Source organism: Equus przewalskii, chromosome 21 (genome assembly GCF_037783145.1).
Source record: "Equus przewalskii isolate Varuska chromosome 21, EquPr2, whole genome shotgun sequence".
NCBI classification, from domain to species: Eukaryota; Metazoa; Chordata; class Mammalia; order Perissodactyla; family Equidae; genus Equus; species Equus przewalskii.
The window spans coordinates 40,776,953-40,796,056 of NC_091851.1; the positions used below are offsets into that span (position 1 = coordinate 40,776,953).

General features: G+C 43.6%; 1 protein-coding gene and 1 pseudogene across 5 annotated transcripts in view; one reads left to right on the forward strand and one right to left on the reverse strand.

The window, feature by feature from the left end:
* Positions 1-19,104, forward strand: part of TSHZ2 (teashirt zinc finger homeobox 2) — a 439,178-nt gene that overhangs the window by 359,277 nt on the left and 60,797 nt on the right. The gene's annotated exons all lie outside the window — the stretch shown is intronic.
* LOC103554232 (NADH dehydrogenase [ubiquinone] 1 alpha subcomplex subunit 3 pseudogene) lies at positions 8,895-9,309 on the reverse strand (annotated as a pseudogene).

Below are 19,104 nucleotides of genomic sequence, written 5' to 3' on the forward strand. Positions count from 1 at the left end.
ACTTGGGGTCACTCATACGGTTGCAGACAGATGACAGCTGGGGCTACAGTCACCTGAAGTCTTTCCTGGGATGAATATCCAAGCTGGACTTTTCCACTGATGTCTGGCATCTCAGCTGGGATGGTTGGAGCAGCTTGGAACTAGCTTGGCATCTCTTCTATTTCTCTCTCCCTCTCTCTCTCTCCTCCCTCTCTCTCCAGCCTCCCTATGTGGCTAGTTCAGCTTCCTCACAATGTGGAGGTCTCGGGGTGGTAAAACCTCTTATGTGGTACTGACTTTCCCCACACAGACATTCTAAAAGAACCACAGAAGTTGCAAAGTGTCTTATGACCTAGATGGAAGTCACTTTTGTTGTATTCTGTTGGTCAAAGTGAGTCACAGGCCTAGGCTAGATTCAAAAAGAGTGGAAGTAGGAATAACAAAGAATTTGCGACCATCTTTATTCTTCCAGAGATGCCATGGGTCAGTATGCCTCACAGAATCACAGTGCACTTTACTGAAAACATGATGTCCTTGGCCTCATGGAAATAGCCAAGAAGTCATCACAAGTTCAGCTCAAAAGTATATATTTTGACCAAGGCTTGTGGAAGTCAAGGTCTTGTTCTCACAGAGTGACATTTTATAATCCCTTTCAAGAACATTATCATTTCTCTCTTCACACCAGCAAAACATCCCACAGGATGGGACAGAGAAGGAGAAAACCTGTGAATGGGACCTTCATCCCAGTTGAAAGATGAGTGCCTCACATCGTAGTTAGTTGTGCCTTCTTCTTGCAGACTCTTAGCATGTTGGGGAGTCCTACATCCTCGTGTGGCCCTCTAAAGGTTCCCAGGCAAACGGGGCTCTCTCAGTAGCTCGGAAGTAAGACTATTCCTTGGCACTTCCTTGTTTGGTCAGAATCTATCAATTATAGAGGTCAGCAAACCTGTTCTATAAGGGCTAGATAGTAAATGCTATAGGCTTTGCAGCCCTTACCATCTCTGTTGCAACTGCTCAACTGTGTTGTTACAGCTATAGACAATTCATAAATGAGTGGGTTTGGTTGTGTTCTAATCAAACTTTACTTACAAAAACAGGCTACTGGCCATATCCCATGGGCCATAGTTTGCCCATTTCTGGATTTGATGACTACCTCAAATATATTCTCCATTTGTACAAAAATATCCTAAGATGAGAGAAACTCCAGCTTTCTCCAGGTATTCTGTTTCAAAGCTAAAAATACTAGGACATAATGCAGAGACCAAAGATGCAATATTAGTGAAGGAAAACTTCCTTCAAAATCTCCCACATCTGAAGCTGGAAGGCCAAAGTAAACTCTTCAAATTGATACTGACCTTTTACTTTTAGGTCCCAACAGGTTTGCCTCCCTGTTAAGACTCTGAACGTTCATGACAAAGTTAAACCCCTGTCCAGTCCTTTTCTCATCCTGGGACTTCAATTAATGCATTTGAGGATTAAACCAGTGTTTTCCAAAATATAAAACGTACACCTCTGTAATAAGTGAGATTTTAGGTAGTGTAATTAATGAATACTTTTTATTTGGATTGCCCATTTATGTATTATAAAATTAATTTTAATATGTATTTTAAAACTCTAACTGCCACATGGAACCTATTACTTCACAGATGCTGCTAAAGACAAGCTAAAGACGGTATTTACATTTTTTAAAAGTGAATTGATGTAAATAAACTTACTAAAGAAAATAATATCAGAGATGATCAAGAATATGGAAAGTTGTGAAGACAGTAAACAAATTATTCTTTCTCGGGAAACACTGGATTCAATGTTTCCTATCTCACTCTGGCTACTCAAATACTGGACTAACGACATGGGGCAGACAGGTACTGTGTGATTTTTTTGTTTATTCTTTAGCTTTGCTTTTTTCCATCTCTCTCACCTAGGACAGTGCTTACCACGTAAAAGGCCTTCAATAAACATAGAATGAGTGAGTAAATTGATTAAGTTGCCATTCAAACTATTAGGTTAATTTTGAGTCTCGGAAAGTAACCTGACACGAACTCAAGGATATAATATTTCCGATGCTCCTAAGCACAGTCAGACATTCTCAGAGCAGAAGAGATGAGCTTGTTTAAAATCAGTCAATTAGAAGTGGACAGCCTCCTGGGACGTCTTTGCCAAGAGAAGCCCAATGGTGCCATAAATCAGGATGTCTAATTGAAGCAATGTTTTAGGAATTAAACAGCAATTAAATCAAACGGGAAAGTTTCTAAGGGACACCTTTGACACCGCGGGGGGAAAAGTCAAAACAACCCCAAGAGTCTACGGGAAAAAATGGCTTTCTTCCAAGGGGCTTGCTGGTTAATAATTATCCAAGACATCTGTGATTAAAATCCTCTTCCTTCTACAGGCTTTATGATCTTGCCATAGATTTCCCTCATGGAAGGTCAGAAGGCAAAGCAGAAAAATCACTGAGGTGTCACAAATGTAGCAAACCGTGGAGAAAGGGCTGGGACAGACAGTGCGCAGCAAAGGCTGCCGAAAACTACTTTTGAGAAACCGGTTACCAAAATGGACAGTATAATCTGTGTCTGCTTACCCAGTGAATGTCATTTAGGTCATTTCAACATCAGTGTCACCAACTTTGAGGGGAGTCTAACTTGTAGGTTGATAAAGAGTGTGTGTGTGTGTGTGTGTGTGTGTGTGATGAAAGTTTTATCGAAAACTACGCTAAATTCTTCCATTCTGGTATTTCCAAAAATGTGGGTCTCCTACTACTATCTGCAGTAGAGGTGATTTTAGGTAATATGAGAGGAAAAAAGATTTTCTTTAGCAATTATGTACTATTTTGTATAACTAAATGAGGTGAAGTTTTTTAAAAGTATGTTAATTTTTCTGAAAAGACGATTAGGGAAATAATGGAACATATGGATAGCTCTCAGACATGGTAAAATTCATGAAGCCTGTTTCCCGATGACAGAGGGCTGCAAAGCTCTGTTCTGTCGCAGAGCTGTGACTATTTCTAACATACAATGCAAAAGGAGTCTGCATCCTTTATTTAATAAAATCCGATGAAAATATATGGGGGTAGCTGGTGGGGATGCAGAATTCATTTTTCAATCTTAGATTATCTAGGTTGATTATCCAATTGATTGGTTTGATTATGACATTCTTGAAAAATCAACTTCATTGCCAAGACTTAACTGGAGAAGCAGGTAACCCCTTTCTGCATATTTAAGAGGGATTAATTTGGGGATGGTTCAAGAGAGCAGAGTTGTGTACATCTTTATTTTTAATAATGGTAATAACCATAATATTATTATCATTATATATTATTATATTTATATAGTATACAATAATTTTTATTATATTAGTTTTATTAGGAAATCTTCTCTATCCCAAAAAACTAGGAAACATTTATAATAAAAGAGATACTATAGTGATGAATATGCTGGTCTCACCAATTCAGATTCTATTTCCAGCCCATGACATGCAGAATGTTGTGTGAGTGATGCTAATCCAGGATGCATCACTGAATAGCTACGTGATTTTGTGTGACTCGTTTATCCACTAAGCCTTGGCTGTATCATCTGGAAAATGAGAATAATGATTCCCACCTCCAACTGGTGATTAAATCAGAGAATGCAGATAATGTGTGTAAAATACCAAGCATGAAGCCAGTCCACAGTACATGCTAATTTTTCCTCATTCTTCTTCGGAGAGAATTAGTACATAGCAGACCCTTGATTATCCAAAAGATACGTTGCAAAATCTTTAAGGATACTAGTACCACACAAAATCCTCTCCATCAATCTTTGATTTTCTAGATGGTTTTCTCCTTTCTCTTTACCACCATCACTCACTTTAGCAGTTGGCTTCCATGCGGCAGCAATTTTCACAAATTAACAATGTCTCATACGTTAAGACTTACCTATGTCAGCCAGCTCTTTCTTCTCAGCTGAATTCTCTGCTCTTCTTGGGGACAAGGGAAGCTTGGCTGTTTCCAAAAGCTGCTCAAATACCATGAAAATCAAGACAGGGCTGGCTCACACTGCAGGAGAGGATGGGGCTCTGAGGGGCTTCCCAGGGCTGCAGGGGATGCTCTCCTTTTGACCCTCAAGTTTTCCTGGGGGCATTCTTTCATTCCCTCCCTAGATCTAACCCCACAGGGGAGGGAGTCAAACTTCAGAGCACTCCTCAGAGACCTGCCCCAGCGTCTTTCTCTCCTCTTTCCTGAGATGCTTTCCTTCCCCAAAGCCTGACCTTTCCTTCCACCTCCGGTGCTGGGGTTGGGGATGAGTGAGGACAAAGACTGGCTCAGAAAGTATTTTATCAAATCCATTGTTTATGCTAGGATCTTGGTTCCTCAGTGACGGAACCCCAATGAAATGGGCAACATTCACAGGGGTTAAAAGACCTGGAGAAGGGGGGAAAAAAATCAATGAATCATCACAATGTTATCCCACCATGTGAGCCAACACAACGCAGGGTGCTAAGGTGTGGGTGAGTGTGGGGGGCTTGAGCAGCACAGAAGGCTGTGAGGGGAGGTCGGGTGAGATAAGCAATAGCAGGTTCAGGATAATGCTATTCCAGTTGCTCTCCTTGTGCCCTGTGGCCTTTCTCAGGTACTCCATGGCTCCCTCGAGCCTGCAATTTCCTGTCTGGGTTATATCATTCGGCCCTTCAGAGACTGGGACCACAGACTCACACAAGATTAATAGTAACTGCATATGTGACCCCCAAATCCAAAACTCTCAGGACAGAGACAACCTGCAATGAGGGGAAGGACGAATCCCATGGCTTAGGTTCAAGATAGGCCTCTCCATTTCCCAGTTCTGTGGCCTTGGGCAAGTCACTGCTCCTCTCTTGCCTTCAGTGTCTTTATCTGTAAAATGGGAACTAATCCCTACTTTACAGGGCTTTCGAAAGACCGTCTATGAAAATGCTTTGAATACCACAAAGACTACACAAATGTTAGGCATCATTTTTATTTGTAGCCTGCAGTCAGCCTGAATACCCTAGGATGGACCCTGGAAGTTCTATGGGGTGGATAAATCTATGGCTTTCATAGCTATTTGTTACTTACCGAAAACATGCACTATTTTCATTTCCTCCTAAATTTATGTGTTTGAGCTTGCTGGTTATTTCAATTCTGGAAGTTTACCATGATAAATGATTAGCTGTTCCTTAATATAATGTCAGGAGGGAAGTAAAAAGCCGAGGCTTTCTAAAGAAGCCAGATCTGACTTTTGCAATTTGAAGCTTTCCCAGAGCGCTCCTCAGGACGACATGGGGATCCCGCCCGAGGCCCAGCTCTCCGCCCTTCTGCTCGTTTGGAAACCTGAACCCGTCCGAATGGTGCCCCTGGGAAGGCCCCCGTGACCTCGGCCAAGGGGAGGTGTGAGAGCCAGCCAGATCCCCGAGGAGCTGTGAGGTGGAGGGACTTCTTCCAGAAATACGGGGAAATTTATGTGGGGAGCACACAGTTGGGAGCTGGGAGCTGGCTCTTGCTTACAGACAAATCTCAGGAAGGGACGGAAGGGGGAAGAAAGGAAGACATTCATTACTGCAGGCGAGAGATGTGACCGGGATGGGAACCCCAGAACGAAGGCAGGCAGAAGTGCAGTCCCAAAACTGCTTCAGGAATAAAGCCATTTGCTTCGAGCCACATGCAGACGTATTTACTTAAATCAAATTAAGATTAGAAAACAGCATTTTTAACAATTTTATTTGTTGGTGGAGAGGGCATCCGTATCATATCTTCTTTCTTTATGGCCTCACTTTTACGACATTCCCGAAATCCTGCCGGGGAGTAGTATCTGTGAAATGTGTGTTGAATTTGCCATCTACAGTCCCAACCTCACCACTTCCCAGCTGTGTGACTTCAGCAAGAGACTTGACCTCTCTGGGCCTGTGTTCAATTTGATAAAATGATCGTCATGCCTGTTTCACCTGGTTGCAAGTGAAAATACTCCCTGACCAGAAAACAAAGCAGTGAAGGGCCACATGGTAGCCGCGTTACTGAGCACCCTCAAATCAGTTTTTTAGACATAAACAAAGGATACATCTAAAATTGCAGTTACGTGACATTATATTCTCTCCTATTAAAAAATAAAGGGATCAATCCAGATCTGGTGATACAGGAAAAATATTCCATGTGTAATAGGCATTATGTGGAAACAGGAAGCAGAAAGGCTAGAAGCCTTTCGTAGAAGTAATTTTTATCACGTTGGAATGTCTGATGACCGCCCTAGGATATTTCAGCTTCTCAAAAATAAAGGAAAACTCAGAAGTTAGTATCACACACACACCAGCCAAGGAAATATTTTCACCCCACAAGAAGAAAAAAGGTAAGCTAATGTGCCCTCGCACTGCGCTCCTCAGGGCGGTTCCCATGCTCCCTCGGAGGAGGAAAGCAGATTACAGCCGTACAACGGTGAAGGACATGCTCCATGCTCAGAGCCGTGGGGACACCGGAGACCCCATTCTCCATTCACGGGGCATGGCAAGCCTTTCTCACAGTTCGTTCCTAATATTTTTCTTACCCCCCTGTCACCACAGAGATGTTTTTAAGGTCACTGGCAGACCTTGAGTTTTCATCCAGGGACCCCCAACAGAGTCTTCTCAATTAGGCAATAACTTGTCCGCGAGGAGCTTCGCTCATTCATTCAATCAATGTGATTTACCTCCTCCTCGGTGCTGGGCCAGGTGCGAGGGATGACTAGGAGGAACAAAGCCCATCCCTGCATAAGGCAGGAAGGAGCTCGGAACTTTTGAGATTCTGAAAAGAAAGCTCTGGAGGCCAGAATCTAGGAAGCAAAGCAGAGAGGAAAGCAGGGGCAGTCACACTGGACACCCCCACCCCATGGCAAGGACTTTGGCTCCCAAGAGCCAGCCTCACCTCCATCTTTCAGAGGATATTTCATCCGCTGTCCCCACCAGCCCGTACATGAGCCTGCCTTCTCGCCACTGGAGGAGCTGGACCTACAGTCACGTATTTAGATGAAACCCACGCATCAGGTCTTGGCGTGGCCTGAGACCCTCAATGGCCATGACAAGGCTCTGTATTTATATAACAAGCCCGGCTCAAGTATTTTTAGGCCCACTGTTTAGAAACACACGAGAGCGAGGAAGAAAGAGAATAAATATGGAAATCAAATGTAAAAACTTCTGGCTCTCGCAACCAGCTTCCTGGGGGAATTTTCCTCTGTGTTCTTTCCACTTCTTCCACTCAGTGGAATGACTGCTAGTCATTAAGGAAATCTGTGAGGAGCTCACGGTACAGGAATTGTACACCAAGGCTCCCATCCTCATTTGCATATCCCATTTTTTGATTGGCAGCTGTACATGAAATGCCATATCAGTTGAAAGTATGTTGTGAGCTGGCACTAATGATCCTATGGCTCCAGGGAAACCTGCCATATTGTAATTTGGCTATCAGGCATGAAAGAAATAATTCTAAGTGCCAGGAATGCAAGACTGAATAAATGTTTCAGTGCTGCAGGTTGCCAAGGGTGACACTTCTGATTTAGTATAAACGAATGCCCCGTTGCCTTTGGGGTGCCGGGAGTTTGCATTGTATCTGAGCCGTGTGTATAAAACATTAGTCTAGGAAAATGGCTTCGGTGTAAGATGGGAAACAGAGGCCTTCTCCCAGAAGGCGCTGGAATGTTTACAACCAATCACTGGAGGAAAGGATTTTGCTACCTTCTATAATGACAGGCAAACAGGATTTGCTTTTCCTGAGATGGAGAATAATGGTTATGTTAACTCTGCCTCGCCTCGTCTTTTTTTTTTTTTTTTAATGAAATGCTCTTTTGTAAAGAAAATCACATCTGTTTCTTTTTATATATGAAAGGGATATAAATTCTTTTTTTCCTCACTCTGTGTGAATAGCCCGTTGGTTTTACCTTGGAATTAAATAACCTTTGCTGATGTCATCCGGATTTCAGAGGTCTGGAAGGATGGCTGTCACTTCCTCTCGTTGGCTTCTGACTTCACATGCTTGCCTCTACCTAGAAGGCCTTCAGAAGTGGGAGCAATCACTCTCACTTGAATTTTCATTAAGGCCCCAATGCAAATTCCAGGCATATCTAGCTCCATAGGGCCTCACTTTCTGTTACAAACCCCCGTGCATCCACCATCTGAAATGCAGAAAACAGTTGTCTAAAGAGGAGGGCCTTCCTAGGAGAAACGACAGGCAGTTTGCTCTGGCCCGTGGTCTCAGTTGACCATCTGGGTCCCGGCTTCGGGATCATGTGCAGATCTGTTTTCTTTCCCCTTGATTCTGTGTGGGGATATTCTTCAGGGATGGTTTCTGCCTTTGGACTCCCTTCCTTGGACATCATTAAAGTACAGGTACCTGTTTAGACAGGACAGAACAGCAGTCATAGAAAATGCCATGGTCATTTGGCACTGTAGTCAAAAGCCAGAGCGGGTAAACCATGTCAGGGCTGGGGGCTGTCCAGATCTCTCTCGTTCTCAGGTCTCCAACTGGGAGGAATCCAGCCTGACTCTGGGTCCTCTCTTGTTGGGAACTTCATTAGTGCCACTCGCCTCCAAGCTGGTGGATTTGACAAGAGCAGTAGCAAAAAGCTAAGGCTGTGTTAAAAGATCATTAAGAGTAAAGTCAGGTTTACCCTCTCTATCAGAGCGACGGAGAAAACGCCACACCGGTCCCTGGAACCATTCCAACACTGTCATGTTGCCCTATGTTTAAAACATTTTAAAGACTCAATAATAAGATGACAAATATTTTTTGAGCACCTCCTGTGTGTCAAAAACTATGTTCTGTGCTTGCGATAGAATTCACAGATCCCCTGAGCTAGAGCATCCTGCAATATTTCCATTCAGCAGGGGGAGGGATTTTAAACTGGACGTAGGACATGCTGGAGATGTCATTAATTCAAACTCACATGTTTTATCTTCAGTTTTCACATTGTTATTGCGGGCCACAGGGAGGGGCCTCCTCCGTGTCAACGGAGGTGCTCACAGTTTCTTTGGCCACTCTAAGCTTGGGCCCTGGGGGTGCTCTGGCTGGCTAGGCACATCGGGCATGTTCCCATCATCTCGGAGGGGCGCTCGGTAGTTGTAGGGTGTGGCCTTGTTGACCAGGCTGGAGTACTTGGTGCGGGTGCTGAGGTGGGCAGACTTACAGCGAGGCCCCAGATGGCAAAGGACACAACCAGCACCAGCTCCTTGGCCCAGGCATTCTTGGGGAAGGTGACAGGCCTTGCGGCCATCTTGGTCTCCCAAACTCACATTTCGTATGCCTTCATTTGACACGCAAATTATTGAGCATTCGCTGTGCAGCGGGCTTTCGGGATACAAAAAGAAGTGAGGCAGGGCCCCTCAAGGAACTCCTAGTCCATTGGGAAACGCACGCCAAAACGCTCAAACAAAAAACCCCAATCTACTGTGAGGATACAGGCGTTTACGGGGACTTGGGGCCAACGGTCAAGAGCCTGACAGCTGTGGTCACAAGAGAAGAGGCCAGTTTAGAAATACAGGAAGCAAGTGGCCAAGTTCTTCTCTGTAAATTTCAAACAACAGTGTCGGTTAGATTTAAACTGAGACAGCCTCCACGTGCACCGGCCCTGCGGCAGGGGCTCCAGTTAGGACTTTCACGTGTGTTACCTGGCTTAATTCCTCCAATGCAAATTACTCACGGAGACGAAGATTACAGAGGTTCAATATTCAAACAAAATGAGGTAAACCCTGTGGGCAATTAAGAATGTACTGGAATGCTTGACCTTTTCCCCATTTGTTCTCAGAGATTTCCTAGAGGAAGAAATGTTTGAAGACCCAGACGTCCCCATGTAAAGTCCCCCAGTATTCCTGCCTTCAGTCTAACTCAGTGCTTAAATATTAGCAGGCACAAAAATGGCTAAACACAGCTGACTCTACAAAACCATTCATGCTGTATTTAAGGGGGATTTCAGGGATTTTCCAAGGTAATTTTGTTCGATGCAGTCTTTTCTTTAAGCCCTGACTTAGAGCTCAACTCCTGTGTGATACCGTCTCTACTGCCTGTTGAAACGGCCACGAGAGCCTGGAGGAAACTATCTAACTTCACATTGGGCCTGGAGGAGGGTAATCATGGAAGACTTCATTGAGGAGGTGACTTTCCATACTGGAGAAATTAGGAGAGAGAATTCCAGGCAGGACAAGCAAATGCCAGGAGGTGACAGAGAATGCACGCTTTGGTTGAAATGCTGGAGGTAAAGTAGTGACAGAGATGAAGCTAGCAAGGTAGGCAGTTGGCCATGCTCTGCTGTTTGGACATTATTGGGTTGGGTACCTGCTTTTTGCAAGGTCTCTAGATCTTATCTTTTTCAACTGGGGGGGAGTTGACCCCCAGGGGACGTTTAGAAATGTCTGGAGATATCTTGGTTGTCACAACTGAGAGAAAGGTGCTACCGGTATCAGTGGGTAGAGATCAGGGGTGTTACTAAATATCCAGCAAGGCACAGGACAGGCACCCACGACAAAGAATTATCTGGCCTGAAACGCCGTAGTGCGGAGGCTAGACCGTTTGCTGCTAAAGCGTTGCTGCTTGTTTTCATGTTGTCCTGGTGTCTTGGAGGTAAATGAAAAGCTGGTTAAATTTTGTATCTTGGAATAAGAATGTCTCAGGACAAATATTTATTTGAGATTCCTGTTTCCTTTTGAGCCGGGGGTGTCGGGGGGGCGGGGGCTAGGCAGGGGAGAGAGTGACTTTAGAGAGAAATATTAACCTTGCAAATGCGCACATTTTCAATTCACATCCTAGTGACAGGCTACAACTTGTAATCAGTATAAAATGATTTTCCGGGAGAGTAAATGCTTATTTTCACTGTCTTGATGTTGGCACTGGATTACTTGGTATTAATCCCAGGGTGACACAGTCACATTTGGAAGCCGTGAGATTTATTTGGATGTCTTGTGGGGCCAGGAGCAGCCTTCATTTTACATCCTTGATCTTGGAGAATTTAAATAACAGAGCTGCTTTTCTATATACACCAGTAGTGTGAAAAGGAAGTTATCCACCCAGGACCAGTTCCAGGAGCCACGCAAAGCCAGGAGAAGGGAGGATGGGGATGTCACCATATTATTGTCAACCCCATACTTAGCAGCAACAATTCTTAGTACAGCAAATAACAGGCACTTATTAAACATCAGCTGTGTGCCTCTCCCCTGGCACAAGAGAGCAAAAAGTCTGAGAGCTTGGACAGGTGGGCTCCAGGATACACTGTAACAACCTCTTCTCCTATGCATGCCCACACTACAAAGCTATGCTTGGTATAATGGTTCTGACCAAAGTTGCCATCGTTATCTCCTATCCATACCTTTTATCTCGGGCAGAAGCTAGCAAACTTTTTCTATAAGGGGCCAAATAGTAAATATTCAATTTGTCAACCATATGGTTTCTTTTGCAACTACTCAGCTCTGACATAGTGTGAAAGCAGCCAGAGACAATATGTAAACAAATGAGCATATTGTTTCCGATAAATATGCTATGTTCCAATAAAACTTTATTTACAAACCAGGCAGCAGGGCCGGATTTGTCCCGGAGGCTGTAATTCACCAGCCTCTGATTGAGAGTAGCTCTGCCTTGTTTGAAAGACATTGCCTTCTGAAAATTTAAGCAACACTATTAAGAATCGTAAAACTATTCTTATGTTTTGACTCAATAATTTCACATCTCAGAATCTAGTCCTAAGAATATCTTTGGATTTTCACATGCAAGCTTTTGTATAGAGGTGTTCACTATGATAGTACTTCTAATAATGAGAGTTTGGAAGCAATTTTATTGGCCGATGAAAGGGCATCAGAGAAATCTTGTTCCATCATAGAACAATGGAATATTGGGTAATCTCTAAAGTAATCATTCTGGAGCGTTTTAATGATGTATAAAATGTGATATTAAGTCAAGAAAAAGTGAGATAGAAATTGTGCATACAGTTTAATTCTATCTAAGTTTAAATTTGCATATTCATAGAAAAAGACTAGAGAGAAATAGACCAAATTGTTAAGTATGGTTATCCTTGAATGGTGATATTACTGGGTGATTTTTCTTAAAATTAATCCCAGCATATAGTTATTAAATGAGGGAAAATGTTAGCATCCAACAGATTTAACTTTGCTATTCACTCATCAGACAGGAGACCTTTGCAACATTACTTAAGCATTCTGAGCCTCAGTTTACTTCTTTGTGAAAGACAAACAGCATCTGCCTTGCCAGATTGTTGTGAAAATTAAGTAATGTAATATATATAAAACGCACAGCTGAGTGCTTGTGACATAATAAGTACCCAACAAATGGTAACTGTTAATACCATGATGCTTTGTTCTAAGTAGTTTTGTATCTTGATTGTAGTGATGATGACACAAATCTGTACAAGGGATTAAGTTGCACAGAGCTACACACACACACAAATGTAAAAATTGTCAAAACTAAGGTCTGTAGCCTAGTTAACAGTACTGCACCAAGGTCAATATCCTGGCTTTGATTATCGTACTGCAGCTCTGTAAGATTCATGCCACCACTGGCAGAATCTGGGGGGAAAGTACTTGGACTCTACTCTGATTGCAATTTACTGCGAGTCTATAGTTATTTTAAATTAAAAAGTACTAAAAAAAAATGAAGTCTTTTAAAAATTCGATCTGCTTCCATAATTTCCATCTCTTCCATTTAAGTGAAGTGGGGAAAGGAAGAGGTCATTTTCTCTCATTTAGAAAAGATAAAACAGAGGTGCTGAATGACCCTTCTCCAGGTCAACCAGAAAATCAGCAGGAAAATAAATCAAGTCACTGGACATCCAGGACTCCTCCCAGTTGCTGGCCCTGCTCACAGGTTGTCCTGTGTTTCGTGGGGTTGATGTGCCCTCCACAAGGAATGTGGCCTCTGAGGTTGAAGGGTAAACCTGCTGTCCTCCCTTTAGGTAGATGTGTGTAGAAGGTGTTCTCCGGGAAAGGGTTTCAGAACAGAAGCTAGAATGCCATGAACAGATATTCCCAGTGGATATTTGGAATAAGGAGAGCCAGGGAGCAAGCAACAATTTCAAAGAAAATCATAATTGCTCAAGCGTTTTCATATTCGTATTAGTTTTATTATTTTTATGTATATTATTAAGACTGAAAATAAGTTTTATATAAATTAATAAAACTGGCTTAGAGTTGGCAGAGTTACAGCTATCCTTGCCAAAAACTCAATTTATTAATTCAACAAATATTTGTTGAATGTCTACCCTGTGTGGGCACTGTTCTAGAAGCTGGAGATGTGCTAGTGAACTACGCTGATCCACTTTCTGCTCTTGAGGAATGCAGCTCAGGTAAAAAAGCAATTGATTTAGCCTGAGATTTCCCACATGCTTAACATGTGCCTTAAAAAGCTACATGGGCTTTAATCTCCCCTTCTGCGAAATAGGTTTTTGGCCTTATATAGAGACAAAAAACACATGTGCTTCCTAACTCCACCTCTTGTATCCAAGGCAGACATCACTAATCAATCATAGCATTCTTTCCCATTGAGTTTCAAGGAAAATACAGACTTCAAATCCTTCAGAACAAATTGGCACTATGGGCATTTTGGGTCGGTAATCCTTTGCTGTGGAAAGCTGTCCTGTGCACCGTAGGATGTTTCATGGCACCCCTGAACTCTACCATCCATAGGCCAGTAGCACACTCTGCCTCCATCCCTGTTGTGACAGCCAAAAATGTATCCAAGCATTGCCAATTACCCCTGGTGGGAGATGAAAATTACCCCAGTTGAAAACAACTGCTCTAGGTAGATGCTCCCAATGATTAGAGTTAACAGCTAATAAAAATTATTTGCCATCTCAGGGCCAGCTAATTTCTTCAGATCTCTTCTGATCCTTCTATTCTATGATTCCGTCAATTGAGGAAAAGTGGACCAATTGCTCTCTCTTTCTTTTAATGTCTAATGGAAACAAAATTTTTTGAGAGGGAAACTGAGGCAAAAAGAAGTTCAATAACTTGCCCAGCTTGCATAGTTATTGGGGGCAAGGTCAAAAGGCAAATACACAGTTTCTGAGCCCAATGCGCCCCGTCCATTGTGTACTCTGGGTCTAGCACAAAAGACTGGCCTGAAAATGTCAGTCAGACAGACGTTCCCAAAGACATTCAAGAGCTTGAACTCATTAGGAAGCATTTGTCTCCAAGACATGGACATCAGCATTTTTCGCTGAAGAAACCAATCAGGATCAAGGCCTCATGGGTAACCTGAATAAAAATGAGACCCGAACCCTGCATTCAGGAAGCTTCCTAGAGAATGTGAGTGCCGAGAGAGTGGAGAGATCCGTACATAAATTCTAGTACCAACCTCAGTTCGTTAAGGTCCGGCCCGTTTTGGCCCGGGTGTTGTACGCAGGAGAAATGCCATTCACATAAAGATGCTTGTAGAACAGTACACGTCTTTCCTGCAGCCTCTCCCAAAATGCAAGGGGTGAGGCACCAGTTTAGTAAAAATCACTTTTCAATTATTTTTACCCACCCGCTTCCCGCAAAGCTCCAATCCTCATGAAGTGCCAATTGTCCCTAACAACTCACCAAAAAAGTGCTCCCTGGTCCCCTCCAACCCTGCCTCCCAGCTCCGTTCCACTTTGCCACGTCCCAGGTCCCTCCCCTCTGCTTCCCATGTGTAACTTCTCTGCCCTTTAATTGTAAACGAATCAAGACAGCACTGGCTCCTTTAAACACTTCTCTCACCCGTGTCCCTGGTTTAAACAACCAGGCCTAAGAGCCACGCTGGTGGAGCCACGTTCTCTTTAGCACGCAGGGAATAGAGAAGCTTTAAATACCATGGGGAAGGGAGCGTTCAGTCATAGGAGACAGAAGGGGAAGAATATGGGCAGATAACATTCAACCAGATTAATGAGTTATCTGTGAAAGCACTTCAAAAAGTGTAAAGCATAATATAAATATGCTGTATTAGAAAAGTAGTTTCTGGAATAAAAAAATGTGACTTCTAGATGAATCTCGAAGAATTGATAGAATCTGGAACTATGCAATTAGAATTGATGAGTGAGCAAGCGAGAAGTAGGTGCAGATGGCAGCACTGTTAGGAGCAAAGATTCCACTCGAGAAGGGGTTGAGTGTGTTTGAAGAGCCTGGATTGGTCTCCAAACTCGGGATCCTTAAGTTTATTTCCTGTCCGGGGCATTCTGTGACACATTTCCAAATGGAAAAATCATTCCCAGTTGAGCTAGCCAAATATCTTCAATAAATAATGCAGAAATTATTAAGACATTTTCCAGAGGACCCAGCATTTCCTGTCTTGACAATGGGGCTGGATTTGACATCAGCTAACTCAAGAGATTAAAAATAAAAGCTGTGGCCAATTCAAACTTCCCTTCCAACTGTTTTTCAATAATCTGAGATTGGGCTGCAAGACAATACTTGTAACCAAGTTCTTCAAACCACGTTAACAGCGTTCATTAATTCATGAGCACGGCCAAGTGGACATACCATTGACTGATCACTGTCCTGGGTGTGGGAATAGGAAGGGACATTGAAATAAATTACTACATCATTGGTCAAGCTACGGGATGTTACAAGAAGTGGGGGCTTTAAAAAAGGAAATGCTCCAATAACATGTTAAATGACTTCGGATTAATCAGAGAGACGAAAGTTGAAAAGGATTAAGAATCTGAAAGGGAATAATACAAAAATATTAGCTCATACGCACACAGTGCTTCCTATGTGCCAGCTGCTACCTAGTTGATTCTATCTAATTTATTCATGACAGTGACCCTAAAAGAGGGAGGTACGTGGGTATCCCCGGTGTACAGATAAAGAAACTCAAGTGGTAATTCGCCCAAGGTCATTCACAATCAGTAAATGAAAGTCAGCGTGTGTCTTTCTAAGGAGCCTCCAGAGATAGTGATCAAGAGAGAATGTTGAGAAAATCCTGCCCGGAACCCTGAAATTTACAGAAGCCATAGAGCAACCACCTCACCATCTCCAGGAAAACTGGTTGTCCGAGATCAAGTGGAAGCTTGAACAACTCAAAGCAGGGCTTAAACAAGGGTCTCTCGCTCCCAGGAATCACTCAACCTCCTGGGCATTAGTTTTCTCATCCGTACAATGGGCATCAAAATATCTACTTCCCAACTGATAGATTACCTAGGAAACCTCTTCAGAAAGTAATAGCATGGTGAAAAAACATTTTATAATTAGGAGCATCTGAAGTCAGACAAATTGATTTGAAGCAGCACCACCAAAATTATTATGAGTTTTATCCATGGGCAATTTAGATCCCTCCCTAATTATCAGTTTTTTCACCTGTAAAATGAGAATCCTCCTCCTCATACCTATCTCATCAGGTTCTAGTGAAGATTAAATAATATCATGCATGCAAGGATAATATCCTTTCACTCTGCTTCACACATAGTAAATGCTCGATAAATGTTAAATAATAATAAAGAAATCATAGCTACAACATGTGTTATGCTGTGCTTAATTACAAGATTGCAATACCTATTTTGATGAACCAGGGCATTATAGCTTGAGTAAGAAATAAGATAAATATGCAAACAACAGAACTTTAACCTAATAACATGACCACTCTCAAAGTTTAGCATATTACTGGAAATCGCTAATGGAGCGCTGCACACTCTCCGTGATGCGAGCAGCAAGGAAGCATGCATAATGGAACAGAGGCCCCGCTAACAGCAGACCCATGCCCGATAATTTAAACTTGTTTGTATGGAAATAAAGGAGGAATCTTTGAAGTGAGCCTTAATGAGATTCCGCTTGATCTTCCATGTATCCTGGGAGAAAGAGTTCAATTTTTCCTCCAGCATCCAGCTCTTGTTGGTAGCGTGTAGGAAAGAAAGGGCCAACTTAAATTATGAATGGCCCTTCTTGTCTTTGTGATAGCAGATGAGGAGCGGGGGTGCTCATCCAGGGACACGGGGGAGATGGAGAGAGAGGACCACACTCCTCCCCCAAGGTGGCTTCTGAATCAGAAACTTACAGGAGGGCTTGGTGGACTGGAGCCTCAGGAGGCATTCATCACGGAAAGGAGAAAGTTACCGACTCTCGAGATCGAAATGAGCTGGTGGGCCCTGGGGGGAGATGCTGGTGTATTAGCATGGCCCTGGACCTTGTCACGTCCACTGGTACCCAAACGGCCACATCTGTGCGGGAGGAGACCTGGCAAACAGTCGACACTGCTGAACCACTGCTGAGCTGGCTTCTGCCGAAGTCTGAACATTCTGGGGTTTGGTCAACGCAGCCTGACTGTCAGAAGGTCCCAGGAAAGGAGCTTGTGTCTTGGCTAGCAGGCGACAAGTGTATGGTCATTAAGTTTCTCAAATCAGTAATAGGAGAAAAAGCTCAAGTGAAGCCATGGGAGAGGGGCTGCCTCACTGGGTGGCCGTTAGATTTGTAAGGAGAAGATGTGTGTAGAGTGCTGGGCACAGGCTGGCCACACACTGTTGAGCACTCAGTACGTGGCAGATGTCATTTGTTCTGTTTTTACCCTTATCATTGATCTAGGGCTTTTTCACGTCTGCAGCCTTTCAGGCTCAATGAATTGCAGCTAAGCCTCTGAGACTGAGTGTTGGTTGAATTCCTTCTGCCGTTTTGACGCGGAGATGCAGCCTGACTTGAAGTCGCCGTGGGTAACGTGTGTTGAGACTTTCTCTGCGCCACGCTGCTTGCTCAGGGCTCTCGTTCCATCACCTCATTTAATCCTCACCACAGCCCTAGGAGGAAAAACATGCTTTTTTAGCCCCATTTCACAGACGAGAAAATTGAGGCCCATAGGGGCTTCATCCAAGGTCATAAAGCCAGTAAGCAGTGGATTTTTGAAGATTTGGGGGACTTTTAAAGCCAACACCTGTCTGATTCCTGGGTCCGCTTTCTTAGTCATACTCCGCATGGGCTCTCCCGTGACTCCCCCTACAGGAGAAGGCTGCCCTGTCCTTAACTAGACTCCCAGCCGGGCACAGGGAAGCACAGAGCTCGGTGTATGCTAGGGAGTGTCTCAACCCCTCCGCGATCTACAGCGGAATTACACAACTCCAGCGCCAGGGAACTCCAGCACACAGCGAAACCAACCTCCACCATCCCCCGCAGCTGTCTCTGCTCACACAGCCTCAAGAATTCAGTTCCCAGCCTATTTTGTCTTGACTTTCTAAAGAAGAAGCTCTCATTTGTAAGCTAACGTGTACTGAGGACCTATCACGTGCCAGGCTCTATGCTAAGAGGGTCTCATGCATTCAATCATTTAATTCTTAAAACTCTTGATTCCCATTTTGCCAATGAGGCTGCTCTGGCACCTACAAATTAAGTTAACCAGCTCAAAAACAGGCAGGTGGTGAATAGGCGCCAGGACCCAGTCCTACACCGTTCAGGGCTTGTGTATGTGTTTACCTCTCTCTGCCTGATGCTATTCTCAGTAGGAGAAAGGCAGTGATCAAGACAGATCAGCTGCCTGCCCTCAGGGACCCTACATTCTAGATGGGAGAGAGGGGCTATGAATAAATACACATCAGAGACAATACAAAGATCATTTCTATGAAGGAAATCAAAGCAGGAGAAGGAACTAGAGAGTACAAGATGTGGGAAGGGTGCTGGTTTACATGGGGTGATCAAAGAAGGCTGCCAGAGGAGGTAATATTTGAACTGAGGCCTGAATGAATGGAGGGAAGCGGGAAAAACATATTTCAGGCAGTGGGATTATCATGTGCAAAGGCCCTGGGGCAGGAGTGAGTTAGGGATATCAGGGAAACATCAAGAAGGCCCTTCTGCCCCAGTGGAGTAGAGGGAGTGAGTGAGCAGAAAGGGTTAATCATGCAGGCACACGTCAAACTACACAGAATCTGTATCCTTTTCTCCTATCTACCACAGTGCTCTTCATCTCCAAAGCTGCAAAATATCAACTCCAGTCCAAAAATCTGCTTTACCTGAGTGTCCTCCTCTCTGCCAGTTCCCTGAGTCTCTCTGTCCTTATGTTTAACTTATTACCAAATGCAGATGTTCTGAAGTCCATTCTCTTTTTAAATCATTTGAATTAAACTAGGATAAATGTCCACCAAGAGATGAGGAATGAAGAGAAACTCTCTGAAAAGTGTCTATGCAGTGTGTATTTTCATATTCACAGCTGTCCCTGCGGACACAGGCACCAGCCTGCGGGTG